This window comes from Bidens hawaiensis, unplaced genomic scaffold (genome assembly GCF_021521415.1).
Source record: "Bidens hawaiensis isolate Kalapana, Puna unplaced genomic scaffold, B.hawaiensis_p1.1 tig00021682_1, whole genome shotgun sequence".
Classification (NCBI taxonomy): domain Eukaryota; kingdom Viridiplantae; phylum Streptophyta; class Magnoliopsida; order Asterales; family Asteraceae; genus Bidens; species Bidens hawaiensis.
This window is the reverse complement of record NW_027493370.1, coordinates 1-15,008: the sequence shown is the minus strand read 5'-3', so window position 1 is coordinate 15,008 and position 15,008 is coordinate 1.

The window sequence follows — 15,008 nt, the reverse complement described above, 5'->3', positions numbered from 1 at the left end:
ATGTGGCAAACTTGCCGTAGCAATATATGATAGATAGCTCCTTAAACCTTATGTGAGCATCTTTGGCACTAAGGAGATAATATGCAAATTTTAAAGTCCACCTTTCCTAATGTCATGCCATCTCAATGATGTCAATTTAAGTTGACAAGTAGTTTCGTAAAGTAGAAAGATTAGGATTGACTTCGATTTGTCAAATATCAATTCTAACAACTTCGGGTGGTTGTAGTTAACTCACATAACCTCCCATTGGTTGATTTATGTAGGTTATAATTACACATTCCATTAACATATGATTTCTTTAACTAGGATGATATCCAAAGCAAAGCCATTTTTGGATTACCAAGACTTAGAGAAATACATCATAACTTATATCTCATCATTTCTAAGTACAATATAAGGATCCGTGTTTTGATAATGTATCAAAGTATTTCTATCTTTCAAGAACATGAATCGATCATGAACGATTGCCAATAGAATTGACAACCACCAACTTTGAATTAGTGATTTAAGATGGTCAAACATTTCTCATCAAAAGATAATTGTAATATAACTATGTACTTTACTAGACTACACCACATGTTTTATATAATTATCTAGTAAACAAAGCTTCTTCATAGATTTTAGACGGTAAAAGGAGTTTAGGTCATAATGAGCATGATGATAAACATTAAGATGAATGATGATAAAAAATACATGATTAAACTTGGAATGATCTAACCAAATGTAGATGAATCTTCCTTCTTAATGATGGTGATGATGGATGATGATGATGGTTGATGGTGATGACCTCCAAGCCTTCAAACTCTTCACTAAATCTTCTATGTGAGTGTTAGTGTGTGCTTTTATAAGAGAAAACCGGATAGAATTCTTTTAAAGGCACACCCTTCAAATGACACAAGAGCCTCTATTTATAAGTTGAATGCAGATAGAAGCACGGCCCCGTGCTTTATTAAGTACGGCCTCGTGTCTACGTGTCCCAGTTGCATGTTATCAGATCGTACATGATGACTCACCACGGCCCAGTGCTTCCTGAGGCACGGCCACGTGCTTTTTAGTGACATGTGCTAATTCTTTTTGTCATTTCTGAAAGGTGACCACGGCCCCGTGCTTCCTGAGGCACGACCCCGTGCTTTTTAGTGACATGTGCTAATTCTTTTTGCCATTTCTGAAAGGTAACCACGGCCCCGTGTCCATTTAAGCATGGCCCCGTATCTAGTTGTCCACTATTTTGTCTTTTCTTGTAGATTTTTGTCTTTTCTGATAGGTAAGCACGGCCCCGTGCTTCCAGAAGCACAGCCCCGTGTTTCCAGAAGCAAAGCCCCATGCTTTCAGAAGCAAAGCCCCATGCTTTTTGAAGCACAGCCCCATGTTTTGCTGTTTTCTTGGGTTTTCATTGGCTTTTCTTCGTTTTTTCATTCGTTTCTTCGCTTGAGGCTTGGATTCACCTGAAAATACATTTTAACATGATAAGTGGTTATTTTAACTATATTATACGATAGAAGTTGCAGTTTTTAGAGATTATTTGATGCTAGAAAGATGTATATTTTTATATACATCAAACATCCCCACACTTGAACCTTGTTTGTCCTCAAGCAAGCAACTTATAAATATTCTCTAAAAATAGCAAGTTAGGACCATAGCTTAAACATACCCAAAAGAGTTCCAAGAAAATGGGAACAAAATATCCAACCTTAAATCATAGGAATATATGTAGTGATATATAAAAAGGTGATTTGTTTTTATGAGCTTCCATTTATGCAAAACGTCACGTTCTCACAATGTTCACTCACACTCGGTTTTATATCTGATCATACATGTGATGTATGTATGTGAACACTCTTAGCCAAAATGTGACATGTGATAAATAAGCTTGTAACAAGTTCAAATCTCCACCTTTGTGAAGGGTTGCAAAGATCAGAAGGTAATATGGGTTGGTTTTGTGTGAGTAGGGATTTGGTATTTTGTGGTGGTTCAAGGGTTTAGGTAAATGAGGATGAGGACGGTAAATACAACTTCTGCTGATTGTCGGGAGTCTTAAGATGTCTTCAACGGTTAGCTCCCGATTGCTAAACTTGTTTTTTTGTTTTTGTTTTTTTTTTGTTTTCATAACAAACCTAGTGACTCTTTTAAGGTCAGATCGTCAAGACCAGTTTTGTTGAGGATGTGGATCAGTTCTTCCTCAATCTAGTTTTGAACATAACTCCCAACTCTAATGGATCATTCGGCTTTGAGCCTAATAGCCCCCACCCTCATTAGTTCGGTATATTCATGCTGAGACTGAGTTTGACTCTTTCTACATCTTCCTTCGTGGAACCAGTTTTCGCAGCCTAAACATCGTTCATATCTTTCTGCTCTTCTTTTTATCGTGCTTTTGGAAATTCCACAAAATGGTGGCCTTTGTTCGTCTTGGCGCCACTTTTTCCTTACCTCATTGCTAAAGAGAAAGATTCTCTCCCTAAGTTTTGGAGGCAACCTAGCTTTTGCGAAATGTATGCAACAAAGGAAATTGAAATTGAAAAAATGCATTTCCAGTTCTTTAGGGTCTGCCAATAAAAGACCAGTGTTGTATTTTACCTGTGAGAGGGATAAAGTGGTATGGTAAGGTTTTGTAAGGTTTTATGATTTGAAGAACGGTTTGATAGGATTGTGACAATATTACCTTCTTCCTTATACAACGCTTCGTGCGGTCTTGAAATGAATAATTGCGACAACTTCTAATTCACATGAAACATATGAATCACTCAAAGCTCCCGAAAAAATATTTATATGGCATGAGGTTTATCTCACAGTAACGGAGAGATTGGGTATAAACGCCATACTTTGCATAAATTTGTTCTCATTATTACAAAACTTCTTTTTTTATTTTTTCACTTTTTTGGTTATAGTAGATTTCTAGCTGGTTATTTACAAAAAATTCTCTTGGATTTTCATTTGGTTTTGTTATAAAAATAATCTTTATTTGTTACAAAAATTTTGTTATTAGAGAATCTTATAATTAGTTGAGCAAGCAATTGGTCAAGTAATTCCCCTCCCCATACTTGAATCTCACATTGTCCTCAATGTGAAAAGATTCATAAAAAGATTTATAATAAGATTCATATGAAGTATGGAGGGTAAAATGGAAAGGAACTTCCCTACGGGCCAACGAAATTTTGACAGAGCGTCCCCTGTTTTTCGTCTGTTTTCCTGTAGTGTACCTAAATCATGAAAAACTGCATACGACCAACAAGCATAATAATACTGAAAATTATTATTATATTATTATATATATATATATATATATATATATATATTTATATCTTATTTTCAATTCCTAGTTTACAGGGTCTTGGCCAGACCCTACTTACAATATGTTCATCAGTTCTGGTGGAGGATTAGTACCTCCGAGACGGTGTCAAATGGTCCATCGATGTATTGTTTTAATCGATGTCCATTAACTTTGAACTTGTGGCCATCAGAATTTGAAATCTCAACTGCCCCATAATCAAAAACTGAATCAACTATGTGTGGACCTGTCCAACGAGATTTCAATTTTCCTGGGAAAAGACGTAAACGTGTGTTATATACTAGTACATGGTCGCCAACTTGAAATTTCACGTTTCCTTTTAAATGGGCGCCGTGTAAACGTTTAGTATTTTATTTGTAAGACCAGGAATTTTCATAGCCAGTGCTCTTAGTTCTTCGAGCTCGTGAATTTTATCTTCTCGATTTTCGCCGGCGGACAATAGATCAAAATTCACTGCTCTCAAAGCCCAATACACTTTGTGTTTTAGTTCTACGGTAGATGACATACCTTCCCATAAACAAGTTTGAATGGTGTTGTTCCTATGGGGGTTTTGTAAGCCGTCCTGAGGGCCCACAAAGCGTCATCTAACTTTTCTGTCCAATTTTTGCGATTCATTCCTATGGTCCTTTCTAAAATCCTTTTTATTCCTCGATTCGAGACCTCTACTTGCCCACTGGTCTGAGGGTGATATGGTGTTTCTAGTCGGTGGTGAACTCCATATCGTGCTAAGACTTTGTCCATTAAAGAACTACAGAAGTGAGTGACTCTGTCGCGGATTAGGGTTTTTGGAGTATCGAATCGTGAGAATAACTTTTTCATAAATCATACAACTACTCGAGCATCATTAGTGGGAAGAGCTTGTGCTTCTACCCATTTAGATACGTAATCAATTGCTACGAGGATGTATTTATTTCCGAATAAGTTAGGAAATGGGCCCATGAAATCTATTCCCCATACATCAAAGACTTCACAAATTTGAATGCCTTTCTGAGCCATCTCATTTTTGGCTGAGATGTTTCCTGCTCTTTGACAAACATCGCATGCTTGGATCAAAGCATGTGTGTCTTTATATATGGTGGGCCAGAAAAGTCCTGCATCAAACACTTTTCTCACCATAGTGGTGGTACCGTGGTGCCCACCAGTAGGTCCTTCATGACAGTGTCTGTGAATATCTAAGGCTTCCTTACCTTCTACGCACCTATGAATAACTTGATCAGCGCCTATCCTAAACAAGTATGGATCTTCCCAGAAGTAAAACTTAAGGTCGGAGAAGAATTTCTTTCGCTGTTGATGAGTAAGTCCTTTTCTTAAGATTCTACAAGCTAGGTAGTTTGTGAAGTCAGCAAACCAAGGACTTTCGTCTTTCTCCTGTATGACTGCTTGGATATGCATGAGAACTTCATGTGGAAAATTATCATTGATAATTTACTCATGATGTTCCTCTGAAGCTGGGCGTTCTAAGCGTGAGACATGGTCTGCGGCTACATTTTCTGCTCCTCTCTTGTCCTTGAATTCTATGTCGAATTCTTGGAGTAGTAGGATCCATCGGATAAGTCTGGGTTTGGCATCCTGCTTGTTGAAGAGGTATCGTATGGCGGCATAGTCGGTGTAAACTATGGTTTTGGAACGGACTAGGTAGGATCTAAACTTTTTAAAGGCGAAAACTACTGCTAATAACTCTTTCTCTGTTGTGGTGTAATTTTCTTGTGCATCATTAAGAGTTTTACTTGCATTGTAAATTGGGTGAAAATGTTTTTCTTTGCGTTGTCCTAGTACGGCTCCAACTGCAAAGTCACTTGCATCGCACATGATTTCGAATGGAAGGGTCCAATCGGGTGTAGTCATGATTGGTGCTTTGACAAGTTTGTCTTTTAATATGTTGAATGATTCAACACATTCTTCAGAGAAGACGAAGGGTGCGTCTTTCTCCAGAAGTTAGGTCATAGGTCTAGGGATTTTGGAAAAGTCTTTTATGAAGCGGTGGTAGAAGCCTGCGTGACCTAGAAAACTTCTAATGGCTCTGACTGAAGTTGGTGGCGGAAGTTTGGATATGGTTTCTATTTTGGCCCTATCAACTTCTAGTCCTGCTTGGGATATCTTGTGACCTAGAACGATGCCTTCTTTGACCACAAAATGGCATTTTTCCCAGTTGAGTACTAAGTTTACTTCTTCACACCTAGCCAACATTTTGTCTAGGTTTTTCAAACAATGATCAAAGGAGTCTCCAATGACTGAGAAGTCGTCCATGAAAACTTCCATTGAGTGCTTGATCATTTCATGAAATATGGCCACCATGCAACGTTGGAAGGTAGCTGGAGCATTAAATATTCCAAATGGCATTCTTCGGTAGGCGAAGGTTCCATACAGGCATGTAAAGGTGGTTTTCTACTGATCCTCAGGAGCGATGGGAATTTGAAAGTATCCAGAGAATCCATCAAGAAAACAGTAGAACATTTTTACAGACAATCGCTCAAGCATTTGATCGATGAAAGGAAGTGGAAATGATCTTTTCTTGTGGCTTCATTAAGCTTTTGGTAATCAATGCAAATAGCCAGCCTGTGATGGTTCTCATTTGTATTAGTTCGTCCTTTTCGTTCATTACGACCGTCATTCCTCCCTTCTTGGGTACCACTTGAATGGGACTTACCCAAGGTGAATCTGAGATTGGATAGATTAATCCGACATCAAGCAGTTTGATTGCTTCCTTATTCACCACATCTTGCATGTTGGGATTGAGACGTCTTTGATGTTGGACCACGGGTTTGTATTCTTCCTCCATGAGAATTTTGTGAGTACAAAAGGAGGGACTGATGCCCTTTATATCCATGATCTTCCATGCGATGGCCTTCTTATGGTTTTTGAGAAACCTAAGAAGTTCGTCTATCTCTTCTTTGGAAAGGTAAGATGAAATAATTACTGGGACTTGAGAATCTTTTTCTAAAAAGGCGTACTCGAGATGATTTGGTAGTTCTTTTAATTCTAAGGCTGGTGGTTCTTCGATTGATGGTTTTAATTTTTCATTGCATTCAGTGATCTCATATACTACTTCTGATGCTTCCTGATAGTTATTCACAGTATTGAGATTTTTGTTTTCTAAAATGGGTTTGGTAATAGTGTTAGTTAAGATTTGTGTTTCTAATGAGGTATTAAGGGAAGATTTCCGCACATAGAAACTCACGATAGAATCGATGATGTCAACACAGTATAATTTGTCATCGTGATGTTGCGGATATTGAATAGATTTTCCTATGTCAAAAGTGATTGCCTCGTCATTGACCTTGAGAGTGAGTTTGCCGGTGCAAACATCAATCATAGCCTTTGCAGTGGCTAAAAAGGGTCTTCATAAAATCAGAGGTACACTTTTGTCTTCCTCGTCATTGACCCTGAGAGTGAGTTTGCCGGTGCAAACATCAATAATAGACTTTGCGGTGGCTTAAAAGGGTCTTCCTAAAATCAGAGGTACACTTTTGTCTTCCTCCATGTCTAGAATCACAAAATCTACTGGGAAAAAAAACTTGTCAATTTTCACAAGCATGTTTTCAACAATGCCCCGAGATATTTAATGGATTGGTCAGCTAACTGAATGCTCATGCATGTGGGCTTTGGTTCTCATATCCCTAGTTTTGCAAAAACCGCATAACGCATTAAATAAATTCTAGCTCCTAGGTCAGCCATGGCATTGATAACAGACAAATTTCCTATGAGATAAGGGATAGTAAAACTCCTTGGATCCGTCATTTTCGGTGGTAGCTTGCTTTGGAGGACAGCTGAGCGTTCTTTACTCAAGGTGACGTGCGAGAGTTCCTCCAGCTTCCTTTTATTTGTCAGCATTTCTTAAGAAACTTTGCATATTTCGGCATTTGAGAAATGGCTTCGACGAGAGGGATGTTGATGTGGTGTTGTTTGAAGAGTTCTAAAAACTTTCCGTACTGAGCTTCCAATCTCTCCTGTTTCAGCCGTCCAGGGTATGGAATAGATGGAACATAAGGTCAGACTGGTTCCTTAGGTTGTACGGTGCCTGTTGGGATCAGTCTTTTCTGCGTTTTATCAGGGGATCCCTTCTCCATAACTGGTTCTGAAGTTGGTGAGGAAACAGTGGTTGTGCCACTTCTTAATGTAATTGCTTTGGCTGCTGCATTTGGGTTTGTTATAGTGTTGCTTGGAAGAGCGTCGGGTGGTATTTCAGACAATTGTCGGGAAATCTGTCCGATATGAGTTTCTAGATACCGCAATGATGCTTTTTGACTTTTAAGGTTAGCTTCATGTTTCAACAATACTCCGCTGATATCAACCGCTCTTGAGTCGGCCTTCTTCTCTGCTTCATTTGCTTTGGTCATGATTTGAATCAACATTTCTTCTATTTTTTTGTAGCTTGGGTTTTAATGGCTACTAGAACTTTGATCTTGAAATTGGGGTTTAGGCTTGAAGGATTGATTCATCGGTCTTTTTTTTGAATCCTAGTAAGGGTTGAGTGTTACCTCCGTCTTTCCAGCTGAAATTCGGGTGGTTTCTCCATCCTGGATTGTAGTTATTGCTGAAAGCGTTGTTTTATCGAGCAATGAAATCTACTTCTTCCATGGCCATGATGAATTTTTTACAGTCAATTGATTTATGACTTCCTCCACAAGTGTCACTGGTGAGTCTGGTTTTTGATAGTCCGGCTTAAAGTTGTTCGAAATTTTTAGAGAGGGCTTCAAGCTGTGCTGTGACAAGAGTATTGGAATCAACGTGGTGTATTACTTTTTGGGTTGGTGTAGATGTTGGTGGGTTGTAAGCGAAACTCTTCTTTGCGGCCTTCTCCAGGACTTCAAATGCTTCGTTAGGTGATTTGGATCCCAGGTCTCCACCAGCGATTTGGTCGATGGCCAGTTTGTTTTGACTGGATTGTGCGTCAAAGAAAGTTTGTACTTGTAACCATACGCTCAGTCCATGGTGTGGGCATCTTCTCTAAAGACTTTCGTATCTTTCCCATGATGCGTGTAGCGATTCATCATCATCGGTCCGGAATCCGGTAATGCAGGCTCGGTATTTGGTAGTTTTATCAAGCGGAAAGTATTGAGGAGAAACTGTTCAACCATCTGGTCCCAGGTAGTGATGGAAGCAGAGAAAAGGGATTCTATCCATTCTAAGGCTTGACCCCTTAGAGAGAAAGGAAAGAGTTTGAGTTTGATTTGATCTTCTGAACAGTTTTGAATTTAAATGGTTCTGCAGATTTGTAAGAATCGAAATATATGAGAAAGAGGATCTTCATCGAGGAGAACATGAAATTGAACTGAATTTTCCACCATGTGAATGGTGCTTGATTTGATTTCTAAATGTTCGGTGATATCGGTTGGAGCCACTCCATTGCCATAGCCTTTGAGAGTTGGCTTGGTATATTGGCTCATGTTCGACTCATTTTTCTGGGCCGCCATCATTTCTTTGGTTTGATTTTCTCCTGATGTGGTGGCGTCTACTCATTCGTCCTTGACTGCTTCGGCGGTTTCTGTAGTCCGTTTACGAGTTCATCGAAGAATAGTCATTCCGGTACAAAAATTGGAGAAACAAGCTCAGGCACAATAGTAGAGGACATACATGGGACTAAATCAAAATTAAAACTAAGGCAAAAGTTAGCTAAGATTAGTCTAAGTTAAACTACAAGTTAGGCTAAGCTATTTTAAATTAAACTAAACTAAAGTCTATATTAATTAATCTAATGTAAAGGTAAGGAAAAGTTAAAATTAGGCTAGACGTAAAATTATATTGTTTAATAGTTAGTAAAAAATGAAATAAAATAGAAGTTAAGAAAAATTTATACAATTATAGACAATGATTAAATTAAAACTTGGATCGTTCTTAGAAATGTACCGTGTCCCCGGCAACGGCGCCAAAAACTTTGATGTGGTGCTTTGCGTTTGGTTAAATATGAAAGAGGTTGGGGTATATGCTTTTGCACAAGATCGTGTTTTAAATTTATAAAAGTGATTTCTACAAAGACTAAACACACACAAAATAGGCAAATGTACCTATCGTATATGTAGAATAGTATTTGTAAGAACCAAATATCGATCCGTGGACACAAATGTTTCTAATAATAAATCGTTGTTTTACTTTAATCGGAGGTTTTAATCTTTTTTGGGTTAAAATTTTTGAACTTTTTATAAAATATAAATACCTATATATAATATGTAGGTATCCAAGACGAGAGATTCTAAATGAGTTGTTCAATTATGCGAAGGTTACCATCTAAGATCAAGAATCCACTCCATTTTAGCATTGACAATTAATATTTAAACATGTGATAAAATTGCCATAACAATATATGATAGATAACTCCTTAAACCTCAAGTGAGCATCTTTGGCACTAAGGAGATAACATGCGCATTTTTATGTCCACCCTTTCCTAATGTCATGCCATCTCAATGATGTCAATTTAAGTTGGCAAGTAGTTTCGTAAAGTAGAAAGATTAGGATTGACTTCGATTTCTCAAATACCAATTCTAACAACTTCGGGTGGTTGTAGTTAACTCACACAACCTCCCCTTGGTTGATTTATGTAGGTCATAATTACACATTCCATTAACATATGATTTGTTTAACTAGCATGATACCATAAGCAAAGCCATTTTCAGATTACCAAGACTTAGAGAAATACATCATAACTTATATCTCATCATTTCTAAGTACAATATAAGGATCCGTGTTTCGATAATGTATCAAAGTATTTCTATCTTTCAAGAACATGAATCGTTCATGAACGATTGCCAATGGAATTGACAACCACCAACTTTGAATTAGTGATTTAAGATGGTGAAACATTTCTCATAAAAAGATAATTGTAATATAACCATGTACTTTACTAGACTCAACCACATGTTTTATATAATTATCAAGTAAAACAAAGCTTCTTCATAGATTTTAGATGGTAAAAGGAGTTTAGCTCATAATGAGCATGATGATAAACATTAAGATGAATGATGATAACAAATAAATGATTAAACTTGGAATGATCTAACCAAATGTAGATGAATCTTCCTTCTTAATGATGGTGATGATGGTTGATGGTGATGACCTCCAAGCCTTCAAACTCTTCACAAAATCTTGCATGTGAGTGTTAGTGTGTGTTTTTATAAGAGAAAACCGGATAGAATTCTTTTAAAGGCACACCCTTCAAATGACACAAGAGCCTCTATTTATAGGTTGTCTGTAGATTGAAGCACGGCCCCGTGCTTTAGTAAGAACGGCATCGTGTCTACGTGTCCCAGTTGCATGTTGCCAGATCGTACATGATGACTCACCACGGCCCCGTGCTTCCTGAGGCACGGCCCCGTGCTTTTTAGTGACATGTGCTAATTCTTTTTGTCGTTTCTGAAAGGTGACCACGGTCTCGTGCTTCCTGAGGCACGGCCCCGTGCTTTTTAGTGACATGTGCTAATTCTTTTTTTCATTTCTGAAAGGTGACCATGGCACCGTGTCCATTTAAGCACGGCCCCGTGTCCAGTTGTCCACTATTTTGTCTTTTCTTGTAGATTTTTGTCTTTTCTGATAGGTAAGAACGGCCCCGTGCTTCCAGAAGCACGGCCCCGTGCTTCCAGAAGCACATCCCCGTGTTTCCAGAAGCACAGCCCCATGCTTTCAGAAGCACAGCCCTATGCTTTCTGAAGAACAACGCCATGTTTTGCTGTTTTCTTGGGTTTTCTTTTGGTTTTTCTTGGGTTTTTCATTCGTTTCTTCGTTAGAGGCTTGGATTCACCTGAAAATACATTTTAACATGATAAGTAGTTATTTTAACTATATTATACGATAGAAGTTACAGTTTCTAGAGATTATTTGATGCTAAAAAGATGTATATTTTTATATACATCAGTTACACTTGCCAAGTATAACGTACAACCTTGGCGCAAATACTTAAGTGACTTAAGTTGGTATACGAGAGGTAATACAGTACCAGATTTCTCACCTTGAACGATTATTGCCTCGTCATTCGTAAGATGTATCCTAACAGTTTTATTCTTACAAACGATTTTAGCTTTTTACTTAGATAGCCAGTCCATACCGACTATAATATCGAAACATCCTAATTCCACCAGAAGTAAATCAATAAAAACGAGTGGTCGTTTAGGATAACGGAACAGTTTTGGACTATTCGGTTAACAAGTATAGACTTACCGTTAGCGAGTTCTATAGTGTATGGTTTTGTTAGCTCACTAACTGGCATATTTTTTAAGGTTAAAAAGTTAACAGATACGAAACTTCTATCGGCGCCCGTATCAAAGAAAACTGTAGCATACTGACCGGAAACTAAGAATGTACCTGTTACCATGTTTGGATCATAAGGCAATTCACCTGATCCTAATAAAAATGCGCGCCCCCTAGCTGCGTTGGAAGTTGATTCTTGTGTTTGGTTCTGTCTTCTTACTGCACCCTGATTCAGTTTGGAGCAGTATCTCAGATAGTGTTCCGTACTACCACACTCGGAACAGGTACGGAGGTTCATGGTAGGTGGGGTTTGTTGATTGAGTTGTGGTCGGGTTGGTTGAGGTCGACGTGGTTGGGTTGGTTGTTGTGGTCGGTTTACATTATTAGTGGTGGTTCTATAGTTGGGGGCGTAATGTTTAGTCCTTCCAAAATTGGGACATATTACCGTTTGCACTCACCCAAATGATGAAGATTACATTTCCCACACTTCGATAATGTTCCTTTATAAGTTTCTTGTTTCACATTCGAACTGGTCATGGCATAGTTTCGGGTAATCGGACGGGCTCATTTATTTTGAGGGTTCCCTTGAATCCTATTCTCATAATTAGATCGTTTAAACTTGATATTTCTCCCAGCATCCTTATCACTCCGCTTCTCATAAGGTCAAAAGTAACTACACCAGCCTGAGATACAGTACTTTCCAATGTGGGGTGAGCTACTGAGTTAACTATACTCCTTACAGCAGGGGTTAATCCCCAAATATAGCGTTCGATACGTTTAGATTCTGGAGTAAGTAACCATGGTACTAAGCGAGAAAGTTCATTAAAACGGTTAGTATATCCCACGTGATCTGCACCCTTCATTTCTAAGTTCCACAACTCATGTTCTAACCTTTGAATTTCACTTTTTGGGCAAATATGTTCTAGTAAAAGGGTTTTGAGTTTTGGCCCACGACATACGGTTTATAGCATCTTGTCCTCTTATTTGAACTACTGTGTTCCACCTCATCAAAGCATGATCCAGAAACAAACTGGTAACGAATCTAACTATACGGTTTGGTGGACATTCACTAATGTTAATCACGAACTCGGTCTTTTGAATCCATTTGACCAATCCGTTAGGTCCCTCAATACCTTTGAATTCAGTCTGGTTACACAATTTGAATTGTTTAAATGAATATTCTCGATATGGGGGTTCTTGGTTATTACGATTGTTACCGGTATTTGGTTGAGCATTTACGTTTGTAGTCGTGTTGGTAGTCGGGATGGGAGTTGAATTCGTGATATTACTAGTGTTCAAAACGGGGTTCATGGTTCCTAACAACATTAACAGTCGGGCGAGTATTGTTATTGTTTGTAACGTTTTCAGTAGTCAGCGGGGTAGTAACGCCTAGGGTTACATTAGTATCCGGCGGAGGTGACGTAGTGGTGCTCGAGGGTTCATTAACAGTATTGTTGGCACGTATGCCTGCAGTGACTTGTGCTACAATTGTTAGTATCACTGCTTGTAGTTGGCGAGCAATCATTGCTGCCACTTTCGCCTCGGATAAAGAGTTAGCTTTTTTCGGGGCCATTGTATAACAATAATCAAATATATAACAATCAATATTGTTTCCCTTATAAAAAGCACAGCATCACGATATTACAAATCAGAAACATACAACTATGCTAAAGAACACGTTTGTATTACCCATAATCATTACTGTACATATGCATCTCAAAGTTTAATACATAGGCTTAACCTGGTATAGGCCAGCGCTTGTATTTGCGTATCAAAATTTATTACTAAGTGACATATAGACTTAACCCGATAAGGGCCAGTGCTTGTTATAATGCAAAACCGTAAACAGTTCCCAAGTCAGCCTAACATGCTGCTACAAAATGTTGCATGGGATGTCAAAAGACTATATACACAACCAACTATACTACTAGTGTTCTACCCATTCGCGAGTTCACAGAATAACAACCACACAACAACAGCCATCAGGGCTGTGATAACCGCCATACAAACTCCTAACAGTGTCATCGCCTGATCCTGACGGTTGAGAGCATTTGACCTCTGCACGTCCCTCACTTCTCGATGCAGGTACCACATATGATCTTGCATGTCGTATATGTGATGGTTAAGGTTGGTTATCGAGTGTGATTGTTCTAATATCTAATCATTCACTACACCACACCATACTGAATTGGATAGAAGATGTGGCTCCGGTATCGGTGTGAGTAGACCCCAGGTGGGAACAGGCATGTCAGTGACCTGGACACGTGATGTCTCTCCTCTATGGTATGTAGACCATGGGGAGGAGAGGTGTTCTCAGGTGGGTGCACGCTCATAGCGGGCAGTCTGACGGTTCCTAATGGTAGGTGGGGGTACTGGTATATGAAGCACATGTGGAGTAGGGGATCTGGGTGCTCTAATTGGTGAGTGATAAGCACTAGTAGCTCTAGTCTCTAGCCTAGGTGATTCCCTAGGAGGGTAACTATCACATCGGTAGCCCGTTAAATCAGGTTGGTCGATCGGCACCTCACGAGGTACTACGGTGTCTCCCAAGCTCTCACTTATTTCTTCCTCCTCCGACTCCTCTTCAGGTTCCTCTTCTGGATCCTCTTTATTTTCATACAGTGCTGGTACTTCGTCAGATATGCGATCTGTAGCTCTCAACATGTCCCTGCACAAGGGTTAGGTATAAGAATAATATTTTTCAATTATATTAATCATAATAAAATACATGCAGGTATTTGTACACATAAGCACCGATAATCGTTTTCATACATATATATATTTACTTATTATTATATTTTATACACATATTTTGCTGATTTTACCTATTAGATTGTTAAACGACTTGTTCTCAAACTCCCACTTACAAGCAAGTCCGTTATTACGTTTCGGACCATAATAACCCACTTTGCCCATTCGAGTTCATCTCCAGAATCGTCGGTATATATTATTTAATATTATTTTATTCCCAGAGCTAATCGAGCCTGCAATTATATTAGAGTATCCTAAGGGACATCCTAATTATTTATAACCATTGGCTCTGATACCCACTTCTGTCACACCCCCGACTAGGTAGTTGCGGAAGCGTAATAAGGGAATGTAACAGATAACTCTGGTATCAACCACATTGTTTATAAAGAAATTCAACAAACTAATTTACATCATATTATATTGGTTGGTACTAAGTTTACAAACTAAGTGAAAACACATAAACAGTTCTACTAAATAAAAACTAATAAACGGTAATAAATTCGCCAAATATTCTCCGTTTATTGAAAATTTACCGAATTTGAACATCGACTCACTTATATGATCCCTAATATCCCTCTAAGTTTCACAAACTAACAACAAGCACGTCACAATTGAAGCACAAACAGCCCCTAAACGAGTAAACCCGTAATAACTTTTTGGTTTTAAGGCGTTTCAAGTCGTTTTCCTCAATGTTCTCGTGACACCCTGCATTTTCACGTTAACTTCATTAACTCGAACTCCGTTATCTTAAAGGTCATGCCAAACATTCACACGAGTCAATAACGAGTCACAC